The sequence below is a fragment of the Apus apus genome, chromosome Z (genome assembly GCF_020740795.1).
Source record: "Apus apus isolate bApuApu2 chromosome Z, bApuApu2.pri.cur, whole genome shotgun sequence".
Classification (NCBI taxonomy): domain Eukaryota; kingdom Metazoa; phylum Chordata; class Aves; order Apodiformes; family Apodidae; genus Apus; species Apus apus.
In genome coordinates, this window is record NC_067312.1 from 55,004,415 (window position 1) to 55,025,582 (window position 21,168).

Consider the following 21,168-nt stretch of genomic DNA (forward strand, 5'->3'; position numbering starts at 1 on the left):
TATTTTAGGTAAAGTCTTCATAACCACCAATGTTTGAACAGTAGAAGTACAGATTCACTTACAGAAATGCAATTCACTAGCTTAGAACCATTCTGGAGAAGTTTTTTAATAGTTACTCTTCAAACACTGAAACATCTCTTAACATATACTTTAAAGCAATTTTCAATTTTAAAAAGATAATCCTAAGGAAACCCAAGATGTGTTAAAGTGATTTTGTAATTGAGCGGGGGCACCTGCAACTATGAAGCAATAGTCTCACCAGATTCACAGAGGGCAAACCACAACACAGAAAGGCAGCTAAGGAACCTCTTGGTCTCCCTGAAATTCTTGTAAGGTGATCCAAACTCTGATATCAGCATTGACTGCTTTGAAAGTGTTAGTTTCAGCAAGCCTTTGCATAAACAGAGCACTCAGTTTTTTTCACATTCATCAGTTTCACTACTGGTCATAACTTAGGACTTTTCTCCTCCTGCCCCTCATGGCATATCTGGAGTGGCGATTCAGCAAACCTCTGGTTTTGTATCAGGGACCAGACTGCTGAATCTTGAAGTTTGGTATGTGGTATAGTATGACAAATGAATTTACAGAATGAGATGCAAAAGCCATGTGAAATTTTACTGGATGACCAGCCAAATCATAAGGACAATTAATTTAAGTGGTTAGAATCTCAGCAACCCTTACTGCTGCCTAATTCTGCCTTCTCTTTCTGGGTGTGTTTTGCTTTCAAATAGAGATAACCTCCTGCACCCCTGCATTAACTTGCTCAACAATTCAAAGAGCTGCAATAAGGTAATAGCCATGATTCAGCATTGGCAAAAGAAGCAGAAAATAAATTTTAAAAGACCTTTCCAGACAGATTGTGTGGCCCATTGTTGTACTCTTGCCTTAAAGTCTTTCTGAATATTTGCATCAAGTCTTTATCCACTTAATTTGACTCCTTCCCTACCGTATCCCCATCCAATTTCTGGTGTCTCAGAAAAGACACCTCCCCTTCTCTTCCCTCAGTAAATAGCATCCACAGAGTTTGGAAGCTAGCACAAAATTAACTCTCCCTGTAAGCCTTTGCTGGCTGTGTATTTGAATACACACATTTTACTGAACACATTCTGCAGCTAGGTTGGTGTCAGCCTGGCTCTCACCTGACACCATTCTCTCCAGAAAGCAGGATAAAGGATGTTGTTGCATCCACCATCTATTACTTATGCAGTAAGTACTGGAATAGATCTAGTGTACGGTACTTATTAAACAGGTTTAGTACCAGTGAATCTGAAGTCACACTGCTGGAGTTGGGAATTATTTTGTCAGTAATCACATGGAAGACAATTAGCTATTTCTGATGTCGCACGGACCAATGTGAGCACTGACTGGGTTGTACCACTGTTCATACACATCCTTGTAGAAGGAAGTGGTGGCAACTATTCAGCACATTTTCAGCACACTTTCAGCACACCAACTACTGACAAATTGCACAAGTAACACCTCTTATTGTGGTGTACACAACACTATCCTCTGTTGTCCCAGTAAAGACCTGTTATAAAAACATACCTCCTCCCAAAGCCTTCCCCTCTTTTGCTTCTAGTCACTGGACAGATACATTAAAGAGCTATAGAGCTACAGCATCTTGTCCAATTGGAAGCTCTTGATAAGAATGAATAAATTCCCACCTTGAAAATGGAATTGCAGAGTTTTAGTGGGGGGTTGTGGAAGCCTCAAAGGGGAGTGCCAGAGGACAGGGACAATATCGTTCCAGTTCCTGGGCTGGCTGTACTGCCCTGGAAACGTGCTGCTGGTAAAGTCAAACATTTCCTGAGTCCAACTTCATTACCTAGAAACACTGATTTTAGTGGAATTTGCTAACATATGTAAAGGTCCAGACACAAGAATAGGAAATCTCTAAGTTGCAAATGTTGCAAAAAAACCAACCCCCAAACCCAGCATAAAACATACATGATGGTCTCTGCCCTCTCCCACCGGCAAGAGTGGGTATCAAAAAAATTTATAACCAGCCTTAAGAAACTGGCCAGATTCCAAGGGCCACCAAGATGATCAAAGGCCTGGAGCATGTCTTGTATGAAGACAGGCTGAGAGAGCTGGGGCTGTTCAGTCTAGAGAAGCGAAGGTTCTGGGGAGACCTTATAGACCTTATAGACCTTCCAGTACTTGAGAGGGGCCTACAGGAAAGCTGGGGAGGGGCTTTTCATCAGAGAAGGTAGTGATAGGACATGGGGTAATGGTTTTAAACTGAGAGAGGGGAGATTGAGGTTAGATATTAGGAAGAAACTCTTCTCTATAAGGGTGGTGAGGAACTGGAATGGATTGCTCAGGGAGGTTGTTGATGCCCCATCCCTGGAGGTTTTTAAGGCCAGGTTGGACAAGGTTTTCTGCAACCTGGTCTAGTGGTAGGGTTCCCTGCTCATGGCAGGGGGGTTGGAACTTGATGATATTTAAGGTCCCTTCTAACCTTAATAATTCTATGATTCTGTGATTTTATCATTTTTCAATCTGAGAAGAAAGTTCAATGATAGGCTGACGGTGCAACAAAAACAAGCTACTCATTCCCTTCTGCAGAATTAATTGAGATCCTCACAGAAAACAAGGTGAAATTTTCATGCTGTTGTTTTGTTAGCACATCACACAGGTGCAAAAAAATAAAACATGCAGTAACAGTGTAGAAGATGTTCATGTAAATAGTACCTCATCACCAAAACAAAGCACACACATTTGCCCAAACTGCAACTGCAAATCAATTCATTTAGAGAAACATTTTTCCATCCAATTCCTGTCCATGTGGAGAAATTAGTAAGTTCTTTGTGGTAATCAGTAGTAAATTCACTTTGACATTAAACGTCAGATCGTTGCAGATATTGTTTAAGAGATCATGCATTTTCTTTCACAGGCTGAGTGGGTTAATCCAACAACACCAATTTCTATCCAAATAATTTCTGGTCACGGAACTTCTGCTATTGCTCAAATAATGCACTGTTTGAACACAAACAGAGCAATTATTAAAAAAAAAAAGAAAAAAAGAAAAAAAAAAAAATGATATTTTTCCAACCTGACACGAGATGAACAGAAACTGGCTAAACAAAATATCATTAAAGCATAAAAGGGAGGGAAGAAGGAAGGGAGGGGGACATACAACAAGAATAATGCAGTATTTTTCATTGTCATCAACAAATGACTTTTTAATAATAAACAAACTAGCAAATACAATGGACAATTGAGCTGGTTGGTCTGAAAAAGAGAATTGCTTGGTACTAACTCCTCTCCTGCCGTCACCATTTGGCTATAGAGTAGCACGATACGATTTTGTAATATTCCACTGGAGGAACTGGGCGTTGCATCCCAGTGTTTGGAGCTGCAGGAGCACTAACAGAGCTGCATTTACAGGATGTCCTGCGCAACAGTGAAGGTTTGCAAACATCTGCAAAAGAGTTGGCAGCAAGGTAGGCTGAGACAGCCTCCTGCCTAAGCTGTGAGCTGTGAGAGAGAGCAGGGGAAGAGCCTCCAGCAAGACCTCTGGACAATGAGTGCCATCACTACATGCCATCTGATCTCCAGTGTGCTGCCTGGCCCTCCTGAAAACCTCTGGGGACACCAGGGCACAAGAACATGAACACTCTTAACAGGTTAGATTGCAAGAGTGGAGATCCCCTCCTCTGGCTGTTGAAAAACATCCTCCTTTTACTGTGTACACATCATCTGCTTTCTGGCTTTTCTTAGGGTTTTTTTTTGCAATCTGAGAACTTTGTAACTTTGACAACCATAAAAGCAGGACAAAAACTTTCCCGAGTTCAGATCTAGCCCAGCCTCGGACATGTCAAAGCAGGTACTGTCTACACTATGGCTGCTCTAACTTCAGTGTAAAAATGTCATTAGCTATTATCTTGGAAGTGGTTCAGTGTCACAAAGATATACCACAGAATCAGGAACTTTACTATTGTTATGTTTCCATGTAAATAAGGCACCTGCTTTTAGTTTTGTAGGATACTTGCTTTAATTGTACTTTGTCATCCATCCAAAGCACACACTCCAAATAACGTATAACACAACCACCACTAAGAACAGCAACAGCTGGCCAGAGCATTCAGCTTTTACTTCAGCCAAACCAAAACAGAATAATAGCAAACAACACCTTGGGAAATTTAACCTGAACTTGCCCAGCCACCTGAAAAACATCTTAGGAAAAATTCAGGAATAAGAGCCCTAAGCCAATAAGATCAAATAAAAATGCAGAAGTCTAAAAGCATATTACTAAAGCAGAAAAAAGAAAAAAGGAACTGTTTTCCTACTTTCCATTCTGCCTTCAGCCAACTCACACCTGTACACCTCAAAGACTTTTTAAAAGGTGCTCCACTGAAATTTGCAGCATCCTGCAGCTAAGAGACACTTAGAGTTTCCACTGCCTCGGTCTTCACTTTCAGGAGCGCAATCCAGCTATTAGCTTTTCTTGTGCAAGGAAAAATTACTAAGCTTTCAGCAGTAATCCAAGGCTAGAAAGAAAATTACTGAATGCAAATTTAAAAAATTTGCCCTCGTGTTCAGGAGGACTTTTCCACAACACGGCAATCAACAGAGGGTCTCACATCTATGTTGTCTGCATTCACAGTGCAGCCTGTGCTTCAAAATAAAATTATACCCTTCAGACCTTTCTGAATAGGAGCTCTGTGGCTAATCAAGGGAAGATCATTGTTCTGGCCACAAGAATTAATAATACAAATACTACAAGACTGCTGGTAAATCTTTCCATGACAGAACACAGCCTGCAAGGAGTTCACCAAAGATGTGTCAGGTGGAGCTTCCTTACCCAAGCCAAACAGTTTCCATTAGCTCTGCAGAGGGAGCATTGTGTGAAACTGCCTGTCTTCCCCCACTGAAAGATTGAGAATCTGACAATCTGTCACCTTATTCATTTACCACACACTGAGCTAATTTACAACAATAAAATAGTACCACTGTGCAGTGGCACCCCCTTCAAGAAAACATCTGCTCTCACAGAGAGCATATGGTTCAGGAGAAACATCTTCCCCATCATTCCACCAGGGCAAGACAGAGCCCCGACCCATCCCTCTCCAAAAAGCAAAAGATCAGTCTGAACATATACAAGGAAACAAACCATTCTATTAACAGATTTTCAATGCAAAAATTTCAGTAGACAGTACACTTGTCTGAAGCACTTATCTTGCAGGGAAATCTTTTCCATATGCCACTGTTTTCCCTGTCACTGTGCCTCATGCCCCTTTTGAGGATGATAAAAGAAGGCTGACCACAGTTATGCACTGGGTTCCACCAAAGGGCAGACAGTCCAAGCATCTGTAATTAACCTATACATGTCTTCCTTTCTCCTTTACCTACTCTGATATTTATCCTCAGAAGGGATCTTCAGATGTTTTACTGTGGCCACTGTGAAGGCTCTTCTGGAATTGCTCATACTTTCTGGAATTGTTTTTGTCTTGGAGTTGTTTTTTTTTGTTTTAGGGTTTGGTTTAGGGTTTTTTGTTTTAGTGGTTATTTTTGTTTTAGTTTGGTTTGATTTTTTTATATATTTTGTTTATTCTGGCAAACCAAGAGTCTGGTCCTGTGCTCATGAAGTTCAAATGCTTTTTGATTATTACCACAATGGCAGGCAAGGAAGGCAGGAGGACTTCCACTTCTTCAAGTATTTGCTACAGGTCCAACCCTGCTGAAGTCAGAGAGCCCTGACACTACTCTTTCTACAACATATACCCAGGTGATTTCCTGGTTTTGGTTAGTCATGGCAAACGGATTTGAGGAGAGCAGTTACAGCACTGATGGAAGCACAATGGACTTGCATTTGACCCACTGTGACGTTTCTTTTCAGACTAGGTAGCGACAACTTGAAGGGAAAACAACAAACACCTTCCCCTCTCTGTGTCAGTGGTAGCAAGATGCTCACTTAAAAGGTCTTTTCTAAGGCTTATAAACATCCCATCATGAAGGCAGGAAACTCAACACTGCTGTATGTGATTAAAAAAAAAAAAAAATTTTCTTGGCCTTAATAGTTTTGTGTGTCTGAAACAATTAACCCCGTTTCTCTCAGGATATTCTTGGGGATTTATACCTTTCCTGTTCTGACTTCTGCCATCAGAAGAAAACTGCAGTATTTTACTAATAGATGGACAACACATATTGAAAAGACAAACGAATAGTATATGGTATTGTACCACGTGAAATACTTAACACACTTGCCATAAGTCATGTCCATTATGGTACAAACTGGACTCACATAATCAGGCTAATCCACAAGGCATCCAGCACCACAGAAGGTTTCTCTGCATACAGCTCAGATGAGATAAAAAAAATAAAATTAAAAAGACCAAAATCAAGAGGCAGTCATAATTTCCTATCTTTATCTCAACATTTTTGCTGAAAGTGCCACCACTGTGCTGTCCACAACTGAATGGTGCTCCTTTCCCCCATGAAACACAGGATACTTTTTCTCTCTCTGCTACATACTGAAGGATTTTATATATTAGTATCAGAGGAATCTTTCATTTAGTTTGTGTAGTTGTCCTTTTCAATAATCCTTTCTGTACTTCCCTGACCTAGGTCAGTTTGCACCATCCAGTGCTATTCTATTACTTGCTCAACCTCCTTTGCTGATTATTTCCATATTGTATCTATTCCACACCCATCTTGTGGGCAGCATTTTCTTGCTGTTTTTAAACCCAAAATGATACTTCATCTTCTCTTGAAGCCTCCTACTTTTCTGAAAATCTTCTTCAGAGCTTAATCTGAAAAGTAAAAAAAAATTCTTCATTGCTTCCTCAGTTTTCTCATTTTCCTGCAATTCCCCCTTTAAAGTCAACATACCAGTTTCCCTTCTCATTACCATCCAGAACATCTAGACTTAGTTCAGTCATTATCTATCAGGAATGCAGCTTCTCCTAATGACATCCATTAATGCTTGCTTGTTGAGGATTGCCTAGAGATCACTGTTGCTTTGCCACTCAGCATGTCTGAAGAACCTCTTCCTCCCACACTGGGTGGAATCAGTGAGTATTTGCCTTAATGCAAGAAGTGCTGGCTGGTACATGTTTCTTCAGATATATCAGGAGCTTCTTCAGCAGCATGATCAGGTTTGCATAAGATAAAATAACCAAATTAAAAACAAATACACAGAAAAATTGCTTTAAAGCATGACTACTAACTTTGAAGCACCAGCTGCAACAAACAACTGCAGCAGCTCCACTGGGTTTTTAATTACTGAGTGCTGGAACAGTAAGATATTCCTTAAAGTGCATTTCTAATTTCTGTTTCAAGGAAAAGCAATGTGAACTGGGAAGACTCCAAAGTAATAATTCATACCATCATCTAATTTCAACATTATCTCACAACTCTAAACTTCAAGAAAGAATTATCAGAAAATAAAGTGGAAAAATACAGGTAGACACTGGTTACTAGAAAATAACACCAATCTTCTCAGGCTTATGTAAACAAGTAACTACAATGTGGATTGTCTCTCATAGCACAACTACAAGGAAGCTGCTGTCACATGACAATGTTTTTATAATCTGCACTTTCATCATTATGACTTCTAAAGTACCAAATTGTCCTAAAATAAACCATTTCAAAACAGTTTCTGAAACCTTTAAAATTTGTTTATTTCTACTGACAGACAATAAATTTGGAGAAATAAACTAACAAGGGAGAAAAGTCACCATGGATAGCTCATCATTTAAAATGCATCATTAACTGCTGTCAGCATCATATGTGTGGGGGTGTGTGTCTGTGTGTAAAAGAGCAAATACGGTGGAGGCTTTTGTCCTCCTTCATTATTAAAAATAACCCCCCAAAATAGGCAAGGAGCTGCTTATTAAAATTATTCTGAACACTGGGATTGCAAGAAGTAGTATTCACAGGACAGATCCAAGTAGGGAGCATTGCCTCACACAGGTATCTGAGAGATTTTAACTGCTGGTGCATTATCATCACCATTTTGCTTACTGATCAGTATCATTAAAGAATACAATGGTAGACAAAGTCACTTGTATCAAGGTATAAATCACCATATCAGGATGCTTTTCTCTAGCTATGTCTCCTCAGCAGAAAAAGAAGCAAGAACTTACCTTCTCAACAACTTGCAGACAGACATCTAATACTTATTTCCAAGAAGAAAAAACAGATACATTTCAACACTTCCATGGATCAGCAACAGAGATTTCATTTGCTAACCTTGCTTACCTGACATTATCCACCTTTTGTTTAAATCTCAGAAAAGCAGTAGAATGCTGGCATTCTTCTGAAACAAGTTTGTATTTAAAAGTTCAGGTAATATCCCTTTCACTAGATAAAAAAAAAATCTGCATGATAACGGAATGTCACAACTCTTTAAACAGCTTTGAGGGGGGCCAGTGTTAAAACAAATACTTCTTTTTCCCCCTGCATGCACGAAACAGATGTTCAGTCTTCAGGCAGAATGAACTACCACAAAATACAATAATCTGGAAATGCTGAAGCCAAGGAAGTCCACAACTAAGCATGCCAACACCCAAAATACTAATCTACCATCCTAATATAGATCTACACAGACCCTGACTATTGGTGTGCAAATAAGAGTTTAATTAAGTTTATCTGAAATAGAAATTTCCCAACCACCCCATCAAAAAAAGTACATTAAGACTGCAAGGCATCAGCTTAACATGGTTCAGGCCAGCACCAGTGCAGACACAGTAACTGTTTATCAACCCCTCAAACTAGAAATAACAGTCATGCTGCTTCAGAAATATTTTTGTAACGTCTGCATCAGTTCAACTGACTGTTCTCCTGGCAGATTCTGCAGTGTTGTATTTTGCATAGTTAGGCTGAATGAAGGCTGAAAGAATTTAGAACTGACAATAAGAAAGAATTATCTTAATGACAGGGTTTAAATTCCCCCTTCTCATGTCACTGTTTTTTTCCCAAGGCCACAAACAAAGTTATCTGATGGACAGCAGTGACCCAGAAATAAGATTTTACCTTTGATCTTGCCATGATGGAGGGGGAGCAAAACCAGTAGCTCAAGAAAACAAAAATCTTAATGTTGACAAATGAAAGGTAATTACTTCTTGCCCACCATGCAAGTCTCTGGTGTGCTTAGGACAATACAGCCAGAATTAGTGAGTCTATGCTGTAAAATCAGGGCTGGCTAATAGTTTCCTGGCAGAGATGGAAAGGGCTTCCTTATCCCCACAGCCTGCACGATATTCCTTACTATCCACAGCAAACCAACTCAACCAGTTAGGATTTTTGAGGAACAACTTTTACAGATGACCAGGAAGTAACACATTCCCCAGAATGTCCCAGGAGCAGCAGCAGCTGCCAGGGATGCTTAGTAGAGAGCTGCAGCTGAGTACTGGGTTTTGGCCTCAGGTAGCTCATGCTGATCATTCCATGAATTCAAGATTTATAAAAGCAAAGCAGTTCTGAAATATGGAGATGAATGAAGGAAACACCAAGATTTCATCACATTTCCCTCCAACTGTTCCCCTCTCAATTATCAAGTGAAGTTTAAAGCAACTTAGGCTGCTACCTATCTGAATAAGCAGGTAAACATAGAGGATTAGCACGCAGCTTGACTAATTTGCTTTAAGAATTGACTTGGATTAACACTGAGTTGTGTTTAGCAGACAAGCTTTAAGTGCATACAAGAGGTCACATGAATTAGATAGATTGTTGTAAATTCACACCATTCTTCAGTGATTACTCAACTTCTCTGACTAGGTCCTTGAACAGAAACAACAAATATTTCAGCCAGAATATTTAGGAGACGTCAAGAATTCTAGAAGAAAATTAAAAGCCAGAAGCCAGAGTACAGTGTCACAAAAGAACAAAAAAAAAATCTTCTTACATACACAATGACAGAAGAGTTAGAGTCCAAGCACTTTGTAGCCTGTTTCACCAGTTTTCAGATACACTCCTTTTGCACACCTTTAAAAGGGCAAAAATGAGAAAAAGCCATCCTATCAGAGTAAAGTTTTAATCCAGCAATGGATTACTCTTAAATAAAAACAAAACAAAAAACCCTAAAGAGTAGTTTAGTTTGCCTCAAACTCTCCCCTTGGAACACAGTGAGCCTTTGCTTGGGCATAAACATTAAAGGCACACAAACTTCAAAGCCTTCTTAAAACAGTTTGTAACAAAAGCATAAGCCATAAAAGCATTACTTGGGAACCACTAAGACTCTTCTTTTTTGAGACTACATAAATAAACTAAGAAGTACATGGGATCCAGGCCACAAAAGGAGAACGTTCTGAAATCCACCCCCAAACCAGACTTTTTTGGCATCCCACAATCACAACCCACCAGCTGTGTCCATGACACCAAAGCTGAAGGCCCATGCAGAGCACTCTGACCCCTGACAAAGCCCACTTAGGTGTGCTGGGTTTGATTTTTGGTCTCTCCTGTTGCTCAACAGCCTCTCCTAGGTTGGCCAATCTATGCATAACTGTGTGCTGGCAGAATTGACACTGTTTTGGGGAAAAACAGTGCCTGGTCAGCCACTGCATAAAGCTACTGCTGGGTCCCGTCTGCCTTTGGCCCTGCAGCAGCATGCTTCCAAGGATGCTTCATTTAACCCAACAGGCGACACTGCCAGCCAGGAAGAGTAAAGCCATATAACCAACCAAACCCTCAGAGATTCCCAGTATAGCTATACTGGCATTCCCCTCTGGTGGAGAAGGAGCCTCTAACAGCAAGAGTGCCCACTGAAGGGTCTCAGGGCGGGAGTTCATCAAACCAAAAGTGGAACAGGCATGCGAAGATATGAGGCACAGGATGATTTCTGGCACAATTACAGAAGGCAGGTGTATGTCAGCTTCATGTCTGAGTTTGCCACCAACCGAAAAACATCACATCATTTTGGTAGCTCCAAGGAAAGCCAGTATTTTCTCTCCCGCCTTTTTCATATGCCTGCCAATGCTGAAGCACAAAGGAGCAGGGTGTGGCTTCTGCCTGGTGGAAAGGGACCGGGGGGTGCTGAACATGAGCCAGCAGTGTGCCCAGGTGGCCAAGAATGCCAACAGCATCCTGGCTTGTATTAGAAATAGTGTTGCAAACAGGTCTAGGGAAGTGATTGTGCCCCTGCACTCGGCACTGCTGAGGACACACCTCGACTACTGTGTTCAGTTTTGGGCACTTCAGTACAAGAAAGATATTGAGGTGCTGGAGTGGGTGCAGAGAAGAGCAACTAGACTGGTGAAGGGCCTAAAGAACAAGTCTTATGAAGAGCAGCTGAGAGATTCTGGAGCTGTTTAGTCTAAAGAAAAGGAGGCTGAGGGGAGACCTAATCCCTCTCCACAACTACCTGAAAGGACATTGTAGAGAGGTAGGTGCTGATCTCTTCTCACAAGTAAATAGTGATAGGACATGAGGCAACAACCTAGAGCTACACCAGGGAACATTCAGGCTGGACATCAAGAGAAAAATTTTCTCTGAAAGGGTTGTGAGGCATTGGAACAGGCTGCCCAGAGAGGTGACTGGGTCACCATTCTTGGATGTGTTTAAAAGTCATCTACATGTGCTGCTTGGGGATATAGTTTAAGTGTGGACGTGACAGAGCAGAGTTAAAGGTTGGACTTGGTGAAGTCTTGAAGGTGTTTTCCAACCTAAGTGATTCTGTGATTCTGTGGTTCTATGATTCAATGCCAAAGCCTTTCCTGCAGTTTCGTGCCACTCTCCTGAAGGAAAAAGCAACTGCTCTCCCACAACAGTTGTACCAAGAGTCCCTTCACAGTCTTCATGGTGTATTAAGAAAAAATGTAGAGGGAAGGATTAGAAAGCAGTAAACATGTCTCTCAAACAGAACTTTGTCATTAAAATCCGGGTAACTGGCTTCCATTCATAAGAAACTTTGTGGAGGAGATGCTCAGAATGGAAAAATGCAGGACCATGACAGAAATGTTTGTTCAGCCATATTAGTTTTAAGGCTTTTATGTGTTCTTAGATCCCATAATTCCCTCCTGTCATCAGGCTGTCATCAGCTTGCACATCTTTCCCTGCCTTTTTTTTCTAGGCTGAGCCTCTTAGGATGCTTTTGTGTATCAAACTTGAGCAACCCCAGAGAGGGAACAGAAACATACCATACTCCTTGGAGAGCCAGGCACTAAGGTATGGTATTCCTATCAATTATTTGCAAAACTGCAATAATTCTAGAGACCTATTTTATGTCTGTTCACTAATTACCACAATTGCTTTGATCAAAGTAAAACCCGGAAGTCTCAGTCAGCTTCCAGTCTCACTTGCATGGAATTTTTGAAGAAGACACTGAAACTGCAGTAAACAAGAAGCTGAAAGACTAGGGAAACAGATGAATCTGGAAAAGTCTTCTTCACTTTGCAAGATTTCTGTACAAGGAGATGCACCATTTTGAAGTTTTCATCAACTCCATTAAAAGCTTTAGAAGGAGCCTGATGAGTTGCCAGCCACATCAGGACAGCTCTCAAAGCCCTGAACATGAGCCGTGCTCAAGGCAAGTCAGAGGCACCCTGCCTCATCTCCACAGCATTGTTCTCCATGTCTGTCACATTTTGGGGAGGACAGCAAGCAAAGGAAAAGATGACTAAACTTGATAGGCATTTTACTGGTATCTTTTAAATACATGTCACATTCAAGATGGTATTCCTGGAACACTGGATAGCTATCCACACATTCATTTGCATGAAGCTGGTTACCCCACTGCAACATCTCAGGAAACAAATCAGTGAATCCCATTTCCTTGACAAGAGGAATAAGGGAGCAGTAACCCTGTTGGAGCACTGGCCTGTGCCTGCAAAAGCACAGGAGTAAGTGGGAGGACAAATGGATAGAAACAGCTAAATTCCCCAAAGGACCCTTCACTCATAGATCAGGCTTCACTCCTCAACTGAATCGAATGATTATGCGGATGTTAAACACATGTTTAAGTGTGACTCATAGCAAGTGCTAGGTGTTACCACCACAGAGAGGACAACATGCTTTTGGTATCTTGGCTGGTTCCTCCTGACAGGACAGAAGTGCCCAAGGATATTCTTGGTGCAGACCCAGGGAGCATTGAAGTTATTCTCCTATACCAGTAATTCACCAGACACTTCGTAAAGATCTGTGTACACATTTGCAAGGACATCTTCTAAGTGCAATAGTCAATGACATGCAACTCAGTATTAATATAGACTTTACTGTGCAGCACTCTCCTTTGGGATTTACAGGCTTATCATCATCAGTGTGAATCTATTCTGGACTATTGCACAGTCTCCTACCAATTTCCCAAATGCTTTTGTATTTCAATAATTAATTTTATATTTTCAAAATGACCAGGTAACCATAGAAATGTACTACAAAATTTAATCCTATAAGCATAACCTGAAGCAAAGTAGCTGAATCACTGCTTTACATCCTACAATACAGATTCATTACCACATCAAAGTGACACCTTTTCCCTGTAGCTCATCTCAGGATTGCACAAACCTTGTACAACTACTGAACTAACCTCTGAACACACGTGCTACAAAATGCATGGGAACAGCAACTACACAAAAAGTTCATAATTTACTTCTACTAGCTGGAGTGTCAGTGAAAGCACTCAGAAACAGATGGATAAAAAAGCAAACACAATGCACTCCCCCAACTTTTGGTACTACTTCTTATTTGGTTACAAGTAACTGTGAAAATGGTTAATAAAATAACAAGGAAATCTTGCAAGTGTTAAAACCCAAGGAGTTATCTCCCAGCTGCACAGAAAGAGATTGGAAAAAACACAATTACCGTAAGAAAAGAGGTGCCACCAATAAAGTCAGTGGAATGGGAGCCAAGGGATTATCATGTCTTGACCATGGTAACTATTGCCACAGTCCCTCCCAGCTCAAGGCAACTTCTTTCAGGTGCCAGGTGAAAAATTCCAACACAGCTGTTGGCAAACAAGCTTGGGGGCTTTCTTCTGCACCAGCACCCTGGTGACACCTGCACCCTGGCTGAGGGTGGAAAGGGGATGGCATGTCGCTCTTCACACACGGCAGCTACATAACGCTGCCCCAGTTCCCCTGCTCGATCAGCAGCAGCTCCAAGGCTACGGGACACCGTCCTGCAGGTCTGACACCCATGATGGATCAAAAAAGGAGACTGCACTATCTGTGACTAAATGTTTTGTGAAATCCAGTGGCTATGAACCCTAGTAAGCTTGCAAGGTAAGTAGCTATTTCCTCCTGAGAGGTTAGCAGTTTTTCTCCTTTCATGAAATATAACCCGCCAACAAAGAGATGTACAGCACCCTCCTTGACTTCTCAGATACCAGTAAGGTCTGTGCTGGAATTTGAGTCAAGCTCAGTGCTCTTAAGTAATCACCTACCCAACCATTCAGATACAAATGCCTCTGTGCAGTAAACATTCAATACTCAACCAATACTTTTTTTTTTTTTTTAAATTTAAACAGAGCTGCAGCTAAATTCTTCACAAAGGAAAAGAAAGTAGTAATAATAATAAAAAAATTTAAAAGATACTGCTCTAGTTATATATACATTCTTCCATCCAGGCTGAAAACAATCATCCCCAAATGGCCAAAAAACTTCTAAGAAAAGTCTCTGCAAACTGCTCCCATAAATAATGTACTGGCACTGTTTTGTGTTTAACATACATACCCTAAAATGAAGGGGAGGAGGGAGAGAGAAAGGGGCTTACAATGAAAAACAGTATGCACTTCCTTTGCCAGATTTTTACCACTCAAAATCTCCAGCATTTTGCACAGAAAGATCTCGCCTTTGATGTCATTCCAATGCTTTTTTGCTTGCTCCTGCAAGCACTGCAGTATGCAATACATCTTCCAAAGAAATAGATGTACTGTCTAGAGAGTGCCTGTGAAATTCACCCTGCTCAGAAGGTCACTGTGGCACATAAATTCCTAAATAAAAGGCTAAATGGTGTATAGGCCTCATACTGGCATATTACAGAGAGATGAAGTTCATCATACGTGATGATCAAATTCAGCAGCACTTTTTCAGCAGTTTCAAAAATCCACCTCAGGAGATGTTCACCTGTTATTCACAGTCAGAAGCAAAAGCAGAAAGATAATACTAGGCTTGTATATTCAGCATCTTTGTGTTTTTAATTAGAAGGTGAAAGCACCTCCAAGTTTTATCTACAGTATGCCACATGAAAGCAGGGGAAAAAAAAAAAAAAAAAAAAAAAAAAGCAGTTCTGATGCCTCTCAAGTTAAAGTAATTTAAAATATAAATAGTCCTGTTGGCACAAAATCATCATGCAGTTCTCACCAACACAGTACCTGTGCCACCATGTTTCCTTCTAAAAGAGGTGCAGCCTTCCCATTTATGCAACTGGAAGCATATTTTGTGCCACTGATCCAGACGATTTACCACCACCTCAGCAGCAGACCACGCCATGATCCACGGGTGAGAAACGGCAAACAGCAATGCTTACCTCACGTTTCCCCAGCAAGAACAACAGCCAAATGATCATAAAGATCCACCAGCAACAACCTTCAGGACGTTTGGAAAGCAAAACACGCTCCACATGCCCCAGCTCCAGGACACTGTCCAGACTGTTCATCCCAGGAGTGGCCTGAGGAGGAGGGATGCTGCTCCCCCACGGCAGTGCTGCTGGCAGGGGCACATACGCTTTCTGCGAGTCTGCAGCTGCTTTTGTCTGCCAGAAGCAGAAGAAGAAAGTTTGCTTTCTCTTTAAGAAACACTTCTTTACCCTGGGGTAAACGCGCCAGCACTCACCGCTTTCTGTGCACTAACATAATTGCCTACATTATGTGGGTCAAGAGGAGCAGATCCAGTAGATTGTAGATGCAGAACTGAGAAAAAATGTGTTTAACAAACTACTCCAGGCTGTGCCTGTCAGGAAGTTCTGGAGATTTTGCACTGATCTGAGCGACACTGTTGTTCCCCTATACAAAAATGCAATGCCTTAACCACCTCAATAAGTCTTTTTCATGAGCACACTGGAGAAATGCAATGATGATGGAGTCACCCGGTGGGACAGAGACACGCCATACTACCCAAACTAGCATTAAATAGGCTCTTTTCCTTACCAGTGCTAAATGGTGTACAAATGGAAATTATGTTTTCAAGAAAAAGAGGCAACAGTCTTTAAAAAATGAAAATTGATCCTAGAGTTCAATCTTCAGCCAAACAATGACCAAGACTTTGCAGGCCAGGTGTACTTGGGTGTGGGGGGGAAAGTGTCAGGCAGTCAAAAAACAGCCAGGGACAAGAGAGATCTGGATGTACGAAGGCAGGCACTTCCTAGAATTTTCCTCTATCTTCATTAAAGATCAAAATAAGGCTCCAGACCAGCTTCAGATGTCCACTGTCATTGGCTTCAGTACAGCAAGGAAGGTGCAAGAATGCACAGGCATTGCCTCTACTTGTTTTAAAGCAACTTATCTTGAAAGATAAATGAAGAAAACCAAAATTCAAGTTCCCTGAAATGTAAGCAGAACAGGAACTCTTACTCCCTTGATAGAACTTTCCTCTGCCCTGGGTATAGTTCTGTGTTTCTGCTGAAGTAACACATTAGCCCCGTGGCTGGTCCAAAACTGTTCAAAGCCAATATGGATCTTACCATTGATATCTATGGGCCATGGATGAAGCCTTAAGCTACTGAGTTAGCTATCAAGGAGTTTCAGGGAAAACATAAAATGTGTTAAGTTCAAGCTCTAATGCTGCACCACTGAGGAACATCATGCTTCTACAGTATTGTTTCATGACACATGGGAAAGCAAAGTGAAAACCACACAAGGGGTACTACCTAATTGCTACCAGTTCAAGCAATTACCACCCCAAGTCCCTTTTGATCAGATCTTCCTGGAGACCAGTAGGCAGTGTTATCCCTTCAAATTATCATGAAATCCTAAGACTTCAAATGGGAACCTTACCTGAAGGGAAAATTACTATAAAAGAAAAAAGAAAAAAAAAAAAAAAAAAGCAAATAGTTATTTTCAGATATTGGCATTGGCTTTTGGTAACTCCTGTGTTTTTGTTGTGTGTTTTTTTTTTTTTTACAACTACACTGTTTACTTTTTTAATAGTTTGTTTCTTTTTCTTTTCATACTTCTAAACTGTTAAAAAAATAAATAATATGACTGTGAAGGAAGAAGCAGTGGAATACACTACATATAAAAAACTAATTCACAAACTAAAGATACTGAAATAATCGAATATTGTTTGCTTTCTCATCCTGTCAGTAAAACAGCTGTATGAGTCTTTTCCCTGGCACTACTTGTAGCAGTTGCAGTTCAAATAACCAATTCTGATGGACTTAAACTGAATTTAAATGGCTCTTACATTATTCTTTATGAAAAGGAGAAAAACCCATGAATGTAGCAAATTCCAGTTTTTGAGGGGGTGAATGATAATGACAAGGAACACAGCCTCACAGTACAACCAGTTCCTGCTCCCACACTCTTCTAGGTGTCCTTGAACCATCACCAAGACCAAAAGAAATGGCTGTGAGAGCTCTCCATCCAGCCCTGTTGGGGACAGAGCCCCACTTGGTTTTCCCCTGTGCCCTAACAATAAAGAAGCCACATCCACAGCATGGTAACTGCTCATCAAGCAGTGGCAGGTCACCACCTAGAGGTGCTCAAGGCCAGCTCTTCAGAGCTGGTAGAGGCAGTGTACCCCTGAGAGGCAGTGCACAGAACTGCTGGGCAGCCGAAGGTAAGGAGGTGGTGGTGGTGGTGTCCCAGAGACAACAGCTATTCAGATGAAATACCTGCTTTTCAATTTCAGTCTCTGAATATCGGAGAAAGCAAGAGCAATATGGAGAGGCTACTGAGAAGCAATTAACTGATCATTAAGGTGTTATTACTGTCTCATCAGAGCAACGTAAAAGCCAAACCTACATTAAGTCCTACCTAAGTTTCAGCTCCACAGTAAACCACTATCTTCAACACCCCTTCCTGGATTCTCCACATGGCTGTACTGAGTGACACTTAATACAGCATCCAGTCAGAGTTTTATTCTCTCTCATTTCTTAGCAGAAAAGAAATTATACTTTAGTTACAAACTTCCAGAGTTACTGATGAAAACAATGCAGCCACAAGTATCTTTGCACGGAGTGAAAAGATCATCTGTAACTCACACATTAAGTTCACATATTAAAGCTGGGTACACAGTGTAGCGTTACTTCGAATTTGCATTTTACATGTGTTTTGTCTCAAAAGCTGTTTAACCTTTCCACCCTCAATATTTGTTTTTGAAGAGGGGAGGAAAAGAAAGCAGACACCATTGACTATTTTGCTCTCTCCAACCAGCACTCTTACTGGTAACTTCTGAGAAGAAGGTTTGTAGCAGCCAACTGATACAGCCTGTAATAAGGAGTGATAAGGACATGACCATACTGAGCATGTGTTTCCCAGTATTCCTAACTAATATTTCCTCAGTTATTTGATGCTGAAGAGCCAGAACAATTACAGTTCACATACAACTGCACAGGATAAGACAGCGTCAATCTTTTCTGGAGAGGGAGAGCATATGATTCTGAGTAGTTAATATTTAATAAAAACAACAGTAAAATATTGGCCTATCAAGTTCCTTTGTAAGTCTGAGCATGTATCAGTTAAGAAGAAACGTAATGGCATGCCTACAGCCAGTGCTAGCGAGCTGCAGAACAGAACTTCACTTACGCCTGCGCAGACAGAGTACTGCTTCAGAGCACTGCTTAAATTGCCAGAAAATATTATTTTAGTACTACAGTATACCCCATCATCGCACAGGAGTAACAGGCTGCATGGCATGCAGTCCTGGCTGCCAAACTGAAACCTGACTCTCAGACCTGAGAGTGACTCATTTTAGGCCAAATGGTACAACACACCAAACCTGACTTTGCATGCAAAACACTTTCTTTGAAAAGAGAGATTTGCAGCAGCTTTTGACAGTAAAAAACTGAATCCATCCAAATTCCCCAAAACTTTGGGAACACAGGTTGCCTAGAGAGGCTATGTAAAGCTACTTTGCCTTCAATCTTCAAAAAGATTGCAGCAAAGGAAAAAAAGAAGAAAAAAAAAGGGGGGGGGGGGGGGGTTTTGCATTTGAGCAGCTTCTAACTTATTCACAGACAACTGACATCAGAAAGGTGTGAGCTTGTTCCACAAGAAGAAAAAAAAACCACAACTTTTAGACATTCCAACATTTTTCTTACAAAGGGCTATACAGAAAACTTTTCACACGTATCCACGGAATTTTTTAAGGAGGGTTCCCATTGTGGAGCTCTTTCAAGAGAACATGCAGAGAGGGGCGAGAGTAAAAAACTTGGTCCCTCTGGTTCCACCTCTCTCTTCTCACTTCGGTTTTCTAGCGGCTTTTGTCCTAAAGCTTCACTCCTGCTTCCCACCCTCCCGGTCTTTCTCTAATATTCTGTACCCTGTGCTTGTCTTTCATCCTCTCCCTGTCCTTTACCTTTGTAAACACCACGGACACAGCTCCCATCTGACTGTGGCAGGCTCTTCGTCCGAAGGACTGAGGAAGTCAGGAGAGAGAGGTGGCAACCATATTTTTTAATTAGTTTTTTTTAGCTAAGACTTTTTTTCCGCTGCCTTAATTTGGTATGAATAAATCCAAAGAGACTTCACGGAAAAAAAAAAAAAAAAGAAAAAGAAAAAGACAAAAAAAATCAGGACAGTAAGCGAACAATGGCAGTACTGTTAGTGTCCCTTAATCAAACAAGTGTCCATTACTGATTCTTGGGGAACCTCAGAGATGTTAGTCCAGCAGAAAGAGCAGCCTGACCCGGCGCCAACAGCCCATCAACGAGTCCTTCGCCGGACCCTCCCCCTTGCACTCCTGCACACCCGCGAAAAGTCAGCGCCCGTTTCAGAAAAACTTCAGAAGACACCTCCCACCCCATTCCCCCCGAAAAAAAAAAAAAAAAAAAAAAAAAAAGAGGAGGGGAAAACCGGCGCCATGGAGAGGCGGGGGGGGGAAGGGAAGCGGACACCTTCTCCCGGGCGGGATGGCGGGTCCTTACCTGCGGGGGCTGCGCGGGCGCGGCTGGAGGGAGCGCGGCGCCGCCGCCGCCGGCGCGCACAGAGGGAGGGATGCGGGGGGGGGGAGGGAGGAGGCAGGAGGAAGGGCGGGGAGGGACGGGCTCCCTCCGCCCCCGCTCCGCCCGCCTCCACCGGGCGGGGGCCCAGGTGCACCCCGCGACCGTCGCCAAGAGCCCCGCGCCCGCCCCGACGGCGGCGGCGGCGGAGGGAGCTTCAGCATCCCCTGAGCTTCTCCTCCCCGCTGGCAGTTGCCCGCTCTCCACGGCAGAGCCTGGCTGGCGGTGAAGGCTATCTAGAATTTGCGGGCAAAGGCTGCTTGGCAGATGTTTCTGGAGCAACATAATTTCTCCTCCTTGCAGCAGTGTTGGGACCTCCTGCCGATGTCGGCAAGAACCGTGTGGGAGCCCCCACTTGCAGGAAAAATCGATCTGTGTGTTCACAAGAGCCTTGCAGTTGGAAAGGTGCTGGGTTGCACAATGGATACTTTTCCAGACTTAGAAGAGTTATTTTATTATACGAAAACAGGTTCAAATTACTTCTCCTTCCCCCACCCTCCATCAGTTTTTGCTGTGAAAGACCGACTTAGTTGGATTGCAGTAGCATCTAGAGGCCACTTCTGCATGTGCAGACATCAAGTGAAAAGACATGGTACGCTGCACAGCACTTGGTGTTCAACTGCTGAAATGGCTAAACGTTTCTTGCCCCTGCAGGGGGTTTCTAGAGAGATTACTTACAGCTATACAAGCCAGCAATATCTCCAGCAGTACAAAAGTCCATCATAAAAGACCAAACACATTTGAAGTACTCCTTGTGTTTCTGAAGGATCCAAAAAGGACCAGAGAGTGGTTCTCCTTGTGTCAAATCTTTCCCTTCACACCACAAACACAGTGATGGTACTGGCTTTCACATCTGCTCACAATATCTGCCCTGTATCACAGGTATTGTTACTAGAAAGGCTTTCAGCATCAGTGTGGGCAAATCTCTTGCCGTCATAGCTGGTTAGCATCTCTTTCCCTTTAGGGAGCAGTCAAATGCTCTTTCTGTGTATCAAAAATGATTGTGTATGTATATGCATTTCAAGAAGACAGATGTTTTATCCTTACACAGCACTAGACACAGCACTGTGATTTAGCACAGAAACTAGGCTCCAGCATGCTGAAAGCTCATGAAAGGTATTCGGCAGGCCA

General features: G+C 42.0%; 1 protein-coding gene across 3 annotated transcripts in view; it reads right to left on the reverse strand.

Moving 5' to 3' along the window:
* Window positions 1–20,026, reverse strand: part of LPAR1 (lysophosphatidic acid receptor 1) — a 79,757-nt gene extending 59,731 nt beyond the window's left edge. The window contains exon 1 of one of the 3 annotated variants that reach the window (XM_051643358.1): window positions 19,963–20,026. The gene's annotated coding sequence lies outside the window, so the exon portion shown is untranslated. Of the gene's footprint in view, window positions 1–15,405; window positions 15,458–19,394; window positions 19,474–19,962 lie in introns of those variants that run through there. The other 2 variants (XM_051643357.1, XM_051643359.1) reach the window with 2 other exon arrangements.
* Window positions 20,027–21,168: the final 1,142 nt, after the last annotated feature.